The sequence below is a fragment of the Mesoplodon mirus genome (genome assembly GCF_964341445.2).
Source record: "Mesoplodon mirus genome assembly, chromosome: 10".
Taxonomy (NCBI): Eukaryota; Metazoa; Chordata; class Mammalia; order Artiodactyla; family Ziphiidae; genus Mesoplodon; species Mesoplodon mirus.
In genome coordinates, this window is record NC_138986.1 from 71,822,069 (window position 1) to 71,831,318 (window position 9,250).

Consider the following 9,250-nt stretch of genomic DNA (forward strand, 5'->3'; position numbering starts at 1 on the left):
AAACGGTCGTTTTGAAATATGGACGTCCTTTGAATTTTTTGGTCGCTATGTGACCCCAGGATTTGTTTTCAGGGCAGGTGTCATTTACAGGCCTGCAATGATTTTGAATATCAACTGATCATTAGCGCTGGGATAAAAGCTGCTGTTGTGTGAGACGGCCTCAAGGTGGCAGCAGTTCTCCCTTACCAAATCTGGTTTCTAGGGCAACAGAGCCTCAATGGAAGTCGTGTTCTAGATTGGAATTTAGAATTGAATGTGCCAGGAGAAAACCCCTCAAGTTTGTCTCACTATTTCTTGTTCGTGTTTTAAATTTATTTATTTATATATTTTTTTATTACAGCAAGTTTGATTACAATGTTTGGCTTGTTGTAGGTGTGCAAGATGTGGTTCTTTTACACATATACATATGTCTGTTCTTCCTGGGATCCTTTTCCCATGTACGTTATGACAGAATGTTGAGTAGTCTTCTCTTGGTATTCCGTAGGTCTTTGGTGATTCTATATGTCACCTGTGTTTGTATATGTCTGTGAACCCCAATATCGTAATGAAACCAATCCTCACACCTTTCCATTGGTGAACTATAAGTTTGTTTAATGAATCTGTGATTGCCCTTCTCCGTGGAAATATCTGCCCTGGTATCCGTTTTTAGGTCACACCTATAAGTGATATGATAGGATATGTGTCTTTCACTTTCTGACTTACTACAAGTCACGTGATTACCTTTAGCCTCATCTACGGTGCTGCAAATGGCATTGTGTCCTTTTTTCACTTGGCGTCTATTCTGCCTTAGCGAGGTCCATTGTCAACTATGTGATTCCCTGAGGGTTGAGGATTAGCTGACCTGGGCAGCCTGACCCTGCCGGCCGGCCCTCCCCAGGTGTGCCTGGTTGAGGTCAATATAAACAGTGCTCCAGGCAGCAATAGCCCCTGAAGCTGTGCCTGACTCCATATTCTCTGCCCCTTCAGCAGTCTCGGGGCTGTGCTGGTGGGAGGGAGTGAGGGGCCACGGCTTTGTGGGTGGCCCGGTGTGAGTGGGGCTCTGCTGGACTTTCTGCAGGAGTTGCCAGGCTGCCACCTGTAAAGAAGAGGATGTTTGACCCATACCTTCTGCTGGAATTTCTCTCCGAACAGAGGTGAGGAAGGAAAAAAGCAGTGGGGGCCGGGACAGGAGGGGTATCTCAGGCAGGGCAATGGAAAGCTTCCAGAAGAGCGCCCGGGGCCAGGACCATCCTGGCTGGCCTGCAGGCACCATGTTGGCCTGTGTGCTGTCGCTGGTGTGGCTCCACGGCCCTTCCTCTAGGCTTCAAGCCCTTGTACATATTCAGGTGTTTTACCTGGGAAGGGTGGGAACAGTTCAGCAGCAGCTGGCCTGGGGCTCAGCTCACGTTTACTCACAGATGCCTCGGCACGGTCCCCCAGCTTTGCAATGAGGACGCTCCTTGCGTGGGGGGTGGGTTGCTGGCTGTATGGGAGATGATTCCCCACCTCTGACCAATTTCAGAATTGTTTACCGCTGGAGCAAGTGCCCTGATAGGGTTTTCCTCTGTAAAACTGGTGGGTTCAGGTATTTTTTTTCTTTTATGGTTCGTTAGATTTTATTCCTCTTTTATGTATTTATAGATATAAGCATGGAAATAATTCATTCATATAAATACATCTGTGTGAAGGGAAGAACTTTTTTCTGTTTTATTTTTAAATTTTATTTTTAAAAATTTTGAAATTTAATTTTATATATATTTTTTATACAGCAGGTTATTATTAGTTATGTATTTTATGCATATACATGTATACAGGTCAATCCCAATCTCCCAACTCATCCCACCACCACCACCCCATGGCTTCCCACACTTGGTGTCCATACGTTTGTTCTCTACCTCTGTGTCTCTATTTCTTCCCTGCAAACCACTTCATCTGTACCATTATTCTAGGTTCCACATATATGCCTTCATACACAATATTTGTTGTTCTCTTTCTGACTTACTTCATTCTGTATGACAGTCTCTAGATCCATCGACGTCTCTACAAATGACCCAGTTTCATTCCTCTTTATGGCTGAGTAATATTCCATTTTATATATGTACCACATCTTTATCCATTCGTCTGTCTGTGGGCATTTAGGTTGCTTCCATTACCTGGCTATTGTAAATAGTGCTGCAGTGAACATTGTGGTGAATGTGCCTTTTTGATTTATGGTTTTCTCTGGGTATATGCCCAGAAGTGGGATTGCTGGATCATATGGTAATTCTATTTCTAGGTTTTTTAAGGAAACTCCATACTGTTCTCCATAGTGACTCTATCAATTTACGTGCCCACCAATAGTGGAAGAGGGATCCTTTTGTCCACACCCTCCCCAGAATTTGTTGTTTGTAGATTTTCTGATGATGCCGATTCTAGCAGGTGTGAGGTGATACCTCATTGTAGTTTTGATTTGCATTTCTCTAATAATTAGTGATGTTGAGCAGCTTTTCATGTGCGTCTTGGCCATCTCTGAAACGTCTCTTTAGATCTTCTGCCCATTTTTGTATTGGGCTGTTTGTTTTTCTTAATATTAAGCTGCATGAGCTGCTTATATATATTTGAGATTAAACCTTTGTCCATTGATTAGTTTGCAACTATTTTCGCCCATTCTGAGGGATGCCTTTTTCCATTTCCGTTTTTTTAACAAAAGAAAGAAAGAAAAAGAAAAAGAAGCAGAACACGAATGTGCGTAAAATATGCCTTTTGAAATGGTCGTTTTGAAATATGGACGTCCTTTGAATTTTTTGGTCGCTATGTGACCCCAGGATTTGTTTTCAGGGCAGGTGTCATTTACAGGCCTGCAATGATTTTGAATATCAACTGATCATTAGCGCTGGGATAAAAGCTGCTGTTGTGTGAGACGGCCTCAAGGTGGCAGCAGTTCTCCCTTACCAAATCTGGTTTCTAGGGCAACATAGCCTCAATGGAAGTCGTGTTCTAGATTGGAATTTAGAATTGAATGTGCCAGGAGAAAACCCCTCAAGTTTGTCTCACTATTTCTTGTTCGTGTTTTAAATTTATTTATTTATATATTTTTTTATTACAGCAAGTTTGATTACAATGTTTGGCTTGTTGTAGGTGTGCAAGATGTGGTTCTTTTACACATATACATATGTCTGTTCTTCCTGGGATCCTTTTCCCATGTACGTTATGACAGAATGTTGAGTAGTCTTCTCTTGGTATTCCGTAGGTCTTTGGTGATTCTATATGTCACCTGTGTTTGTATATGTCTGTGAACCCCAATATCGTAATGAAACCAATCCTCACACCTTTCCATTGGTGAACTATAAGTTTGTTTAATGAATCTGTGATTGCCCTTCTCCGTGGAAATATCTGCCCTGGTATCCGTTTTTAGGTCACACCTATAAGTGATATGATAGGATATGTGTCTTTCACTTTCTGACTTACTACAAGTCACGTGATTACCTTTAGCCTCATCTACGGTGCTGCAAATGGCATTGTGTCCTTTTTTCACTTGGCGTCTATTCTGCCTTAGCGAGGTCCATTGTCAACTATGTGATTCCCTGAGGGTTGAGGATTAGCTGACCTGGGCAGCCTGACCCTGCCGGCCGGCCCTCCCCAGGTGTGCCTGGTTGAGGTCAATATAAACAGTGCTCCAGGCAGCAATAGCCCCTGAAGCTGTGCCTGACTCCATATTCTCTGCCCCTTCAGCAGTCTCGGGGCTGTGCTGGTGGGAGGGAGTGAGGGGCCACGGCTTTGTGGGTGGCCCGGTGTGAGTGGGGCTCTGCTGGACTTTCTGCAGGAGTTGCCAGGCTGCCACCTGTAAAGAAGAGGATGTTTGACCCATACCTTCTGCTGGAATTTCTCTCCGAACAGAGGTGAGGAAGGAAAAAAGCAGTGGGGGCCGGGACAGGAGGGGTATCTCAGGCAGGGCAATGGAAAGCTTCCAGAAGAGCGCCCGGGGCCAGGACCATCCTGGCTGGCCTGCAGGCACCATGTTGGCCTGTGTGCTGTCGCTGGTGTGGCTCCACGGCCCTTCCTCTAGGCTTCAAGCCCTTGTACATATTCAGGTGTTTTACCTGGGAAGGGTGGGAACAGTTCAGCAGCAGCTGGCCTGGGGCTCAGCTCACGTTTACTCACAGATGCCTCGGCACGGTCCCCAAGCTTTGCAATGAGGACGCTCCTTGCGTGGGGGGTGGGTTGCTGGCTGTATGGGAGATGATTCCCCACCTCTGACCAATTTCAGAATTGTTTACCGCTGGAGCAAGTGCCCTGATAGGGTTTTCCTCTGTAAAACTGGTGGGTTCAGGTATTTTTTTTCTTTTATGGTTCGTTAGATTTTATTCCTCTTTTATGTATTTATAGATATAAGCATGGAAATAATTCATTCATATAAATACATCTGTGTGAAGGGAAGAACTTTTTTCTGTTTTATTTTTAAATTTTATTTTTAAAAATTTTGAAATTTAATTTTATATATATTTTTTATACAGCAGGTTATTATTAGTTATGTATTTTATGCATATACATGTATACAGGTCAATCCCAATCTCCCAACTCATCCCACCACCACCACCCCATGGCTTCCCACACTTGGAGTCCATACGTTTGTTCTCTACCTCTGTGTCTCTATTTCTTCCCTGCAAACCAGTTCATCTGTACCATTATTCTAGGTTCCACATATATGCCTTCATACACAATATTTGTTGTTCTCTTTCTGACTTACTTCATTCTGTATGACAGTCTCTAGATCCATCGACGTCTCTACAAATGACCCAGTTTCATTCCTCTTTATGGCTGAGTAATATTCCATTTTATATATGTACCACATCTTTATCCATTCGTCTGTCTGTGGGCATTTAGGTTGCTTCCATTACCTGGCTATTGTAAATAGTGCTGCAGTGAACATTGTGGTGAATGTGCCTTTTTGATTTATGGTTTTCTCTGGGTATATGCCCAGAAGTGGGATTGCTGGATCATATGGTAATTCTATTTCTAGGTTTTTTAAGGAAACTCCATACTGCTCTCCATAGTGACTCTATCAATTTACGTGCCCACCAATAGTGGAAGAGGGATCCTTTTGTCCACACCCTCCCCAGAATTTGTTGTTTGTAGATTTTCTGATGATGCCGATTCTAGCAGGTGTGAGGGGATACCTCATTGTAGTTTTGATTTGCATTTCTCTAATAATTAGTGATGTTGAGCAGCTTTTCATGTGCGTCTTGGCCATCTCTGAAACGTCTCTTTAGATCTTCTGCCCATTTTTGTATTGGGCTGTTTGTTTTTCTTAATATTAAGCTGCATGAGCTGCTTATATATATTTGAGATTAAACCTTTGTCCATTGATTAGTTTGCAACTATTTTCGCCCATTCTGAGGGATGCCTTTTTCCATTTCCGTTTTTTTAACAAAAAAAAGAAAGAAAGAAAAAGAAGCAGAACACGAATGTGCGTAAAATATGCCTTTTGAAACGGTCGTTTTGAAATATGGACGTCCTTTGAATTTTTTGGTCGCTATGTGACCCCAGGATTTGTTTTCAGGGCAGGTGTCATTTACAGGCCTGCAATGATTTTGAATATCAACTGATCATTAGCGCTGGGATAAAAGCTGCTGTTGTGTGAGACGGCCTCAAGGTGGCAGCAGTTCTCCCTTACCAAATCTGGTTTCTAGGGCAACAGAGCCTCAATGGAAGTCGTGTTCTAGATTGGAATTTAGAATTGAATGTGCCAGGAGAAAACCCCTCAAGTTTGTCTCACTATTTCTTGTTCGTGTTTTAAATTTATTTATTTATATATTTTTTTATTACAGCAAGTTTGATTACAATGTTTGGCTTGTTGTAGGTGTGCAAGATGTGGTTCTTTTACACATATACATATGTCTGTTCTTCCTGGGATCCTTTTCCCATGTACGTTATGACAGAATGTTGAGTAGTCTTCTCTTGGTATTCCGTAGGTCTTTGGTGATTCTATATGTCACCTGTGTTTGTATATGTCTGTGAACCCCAATATCGTAATGAAACCAATCCTCACACCTTTCCATTGGTGAACTATAAGTTTGTTTAATGAATCTGTGATTGCCCTTCTCCGTGGAAATATCTGCCCTGGTATCCGTTTTTAGGTCACACCTATAAGTGATATGATAGGATATGTGTCTTTCACTTTCTGACTTACTACAAGTCACGTGATTACCTTTAGCCTCATCTACGGTGCTGCAAATGGCATTGTGTCCTTTTTTCACTTGGCGTCTATTCTGCCTTAGCGAGGTCCATTGTCAACTATGTGATTCCCTGAGGGTTGAGGATTAGCTGACCTGGGCAGCCTGACCCTGCCGGCCGGCCCTCCCCAGGTGTGCCTGGTTGAGGTCAATATAAACAGTGCTCCAGGCAGCAATAGCCCCTGAAGCTGTGCCTGACTCCATATTCTCTGCCCCTTCAGCAGTCTCGGGGCTGTGCTGGTGGGAGGGAGTGAGGGGCCACGGCTTTGTGGGTGGCCCGGTGTGAGTGGGGCTCTGCTGGACTTTCTGCAGGAGTTGCCAGGCTGCCACCTGTAAAGAAGAGGATGTTTGACCCATACCTTCTGCTGGAATTTCTCTCCGAACAGAGGTGAGGAAGGAAAAAAGCAGTGGGGGCCGGGACAGGAGGGGTATCTCAGGCAGGGCAATGGAAAGCTTCCAGAAGAGCGCCCGGGGCCAGGACCATCCTGGCTGGCCTGCAGGCACCATGTTGGCCTGTGTGCTGTCGCTGGTGTGGCTCCACGGCCCTTCCTCTAGGCTTCAAGCCCTTGTACATATTCAGGTGTTTTACCTGGGAAGGGTGGGAACAGTTCAGCAGCAGCTGGCCTGGGGCTCAGCTCACGTTTACTCACAGATGCCTCGGCACGGTCCCCCAGCTTTGCAATGAGGACGCTCCTTGCGTGGGGGGTGGGTTGCTGGCTGTATGGGAGATGATTCCCCACCTCTGACCAATTTCAGAATTGTTTACCGCTGGAGCAAGTGCCCTGATAGGGTTTTCCTCTGTAAAACTGGTGGGTTCAGGTATTTTTTTTCTTTTATGGTTCGTTAGATTTTATTCCTCTTTTATGTATTTATAGATATAAGCATGGAAATAATTCATTCATATAAATACATCTGTGTGAAGGGAAGAACTTTTTTCTGTTTTATTTTTAAATTTTATTTTTTAAAATTTTGAAATTTAATTTTATATATATTTTTTATACAGCAGGTTATTATTAGTTATGTATTTTATGCATATACATGTATACAGGTCAATCCCAATCTCCCAACTCATCCCACCACCACCACCCCATGGCTTCCCACACTTGGTGTCCATACGTTTGTTCTCTACCTCTGTGTCTCTATTTCTTCCCTGCAAACCAGTTCATCTGTACCATTATTCTAGGTTCCACATATATGCCTTCATACACAATATTTGTTGTTCTCTTTCTGACTTACTTCATTCTGTATGACAGTCTCTAGATCCATCGACGTCTCTACAAATGACCCAGTTTCATTCCTCTTTATGGCTGAGTAATATTCCATTTTATATATGTACCACATCTTTATCCATTCGTCTGTCTGTGGGCATTTAGGTTGCTTCCATTACCTGGCTATTGTAAATAGTGCTGCAGTGAACATTGTGGTGAATGTGCCTTTTTGATTTATGGTTTTCTCTGGGTATATGCCCAGAAGTGGGATTGCTGGATCATATGGTAATTCTATTTCTAGTTTTTTTAAGGAAACTCCATACTGTTCTCCATAGTGACTCTATCAATTTACGTGCCCACCAATAGTGGAAGAGGGATCCTTTTGTCCACACCCTCCCCAGAATTTGTTGTTTGTAGATTTTCTGATGATGCCGATTCTAGCAGGTGTGAGGTGATACCTCATTGTAGTTTTGATTTGCATTTCTCTAATAATTAGTGATGTTGAGCAGCTTTTCATGTGCGTCTTGGCCATCTCTGAAACGTCTCTTTAGATCTTCTGCCCATTTTTGTATTGGGCTGTTTGTTTTTCTTAATATTAAGCTGCATGAGCTGCTTATATATATTTGAGATTAAACCTTTGTCCATTGATTAGTTTGCAACTATTTTCGCCCATTCTGAGGGATGCCTTTTTCCATTTCCGTTTTTTTAACAAAAGAAAGAAAGAAAAAGAAAAAGAAGCAGAACACGAATGTGCGTAAAATATGCCTTTTGAAACGGTCGTTTTGAAATATGGACGTCCTTTGAATTTTTTGGTCGCTATGTGACCCCAGGATTTGTTTTCAGGGCAGGTGTCATTTACAGGCCTGCAATGATTTTGAATATCAACTGATCATTAGCGCTGGGATAAAAGCTGCTGTTGTGTGAGACGGCCTCAAGGTGGCAGCAGTTCTCCCTTACCAAATCTGGTTTCTAGGGCAACAGAGCCTCAATGGAAGTCGTGTTCTAGATTGGAATTTAGAATTGAATGTGCCAGGAGAAAACCCCTCAAGTTTGTCTCACTATTTCTTGTTCGTGTTTTAAATTTATTTATTTATATATTTTTTTATTACAGCAAGTTTGATTACAATGTTTGGCTTGTTGTAGGTGTGCAAGATGTGGTTCTTTTACACATATACATATGTCTGTTCTTCCTGGGATCCTTTTCCCATGTACGTTATGACAGAATGTTGAGTAGTCTTCTCTTGGTATTCCGTAGGTCTTTGGTGATTCTATATGTCACCTGTGTTTGTATATGTCTGTGAACCCCAATATCGTAATGAAACCAATCCTCACACCTTTCCATTGGTGAACTATAAGTTTGTTTAATAAATCTGTGATTGCCCTTCTCCGTGGAAATATCTGCCCTGGTATCCGTTTTTAGGTCACACCTATAAGTGATATGATAGGATATGTGTCTTTCACTTTCTGACTTACTACAAGTCACGTGATTACCTTTAGCCTCATCTACGGTGCTGCAAATGGCATTGTGTCCTTTTTTCACTTGGCGTCTATTCTGCCTTAGCGAGGTCCATTGTCAACTATGTGATTCCCTGAGGGTTGAGGATTAGCTGACCTGGGCAGCCTGACCCTGCCGGCCGGCCCTCCCCAGGTGTGCCTGGTTGAGGTCAATATAAACAGTGCTCCAGGCAGCAATAGCCCCTGAAGCTGTGCCTGACTCCATATTCTCTGCCCCTTCAGCAGTCTCGGGGCTGTGCTGGTGGGAGGGAGTGAGGGGCCACGGCTTTGTGGGTGGCCCGGTGTGAGTGGGGCTCTGCTGGACTTTCTGCAGGAGTTGCCAGGCTGCCACCTGTA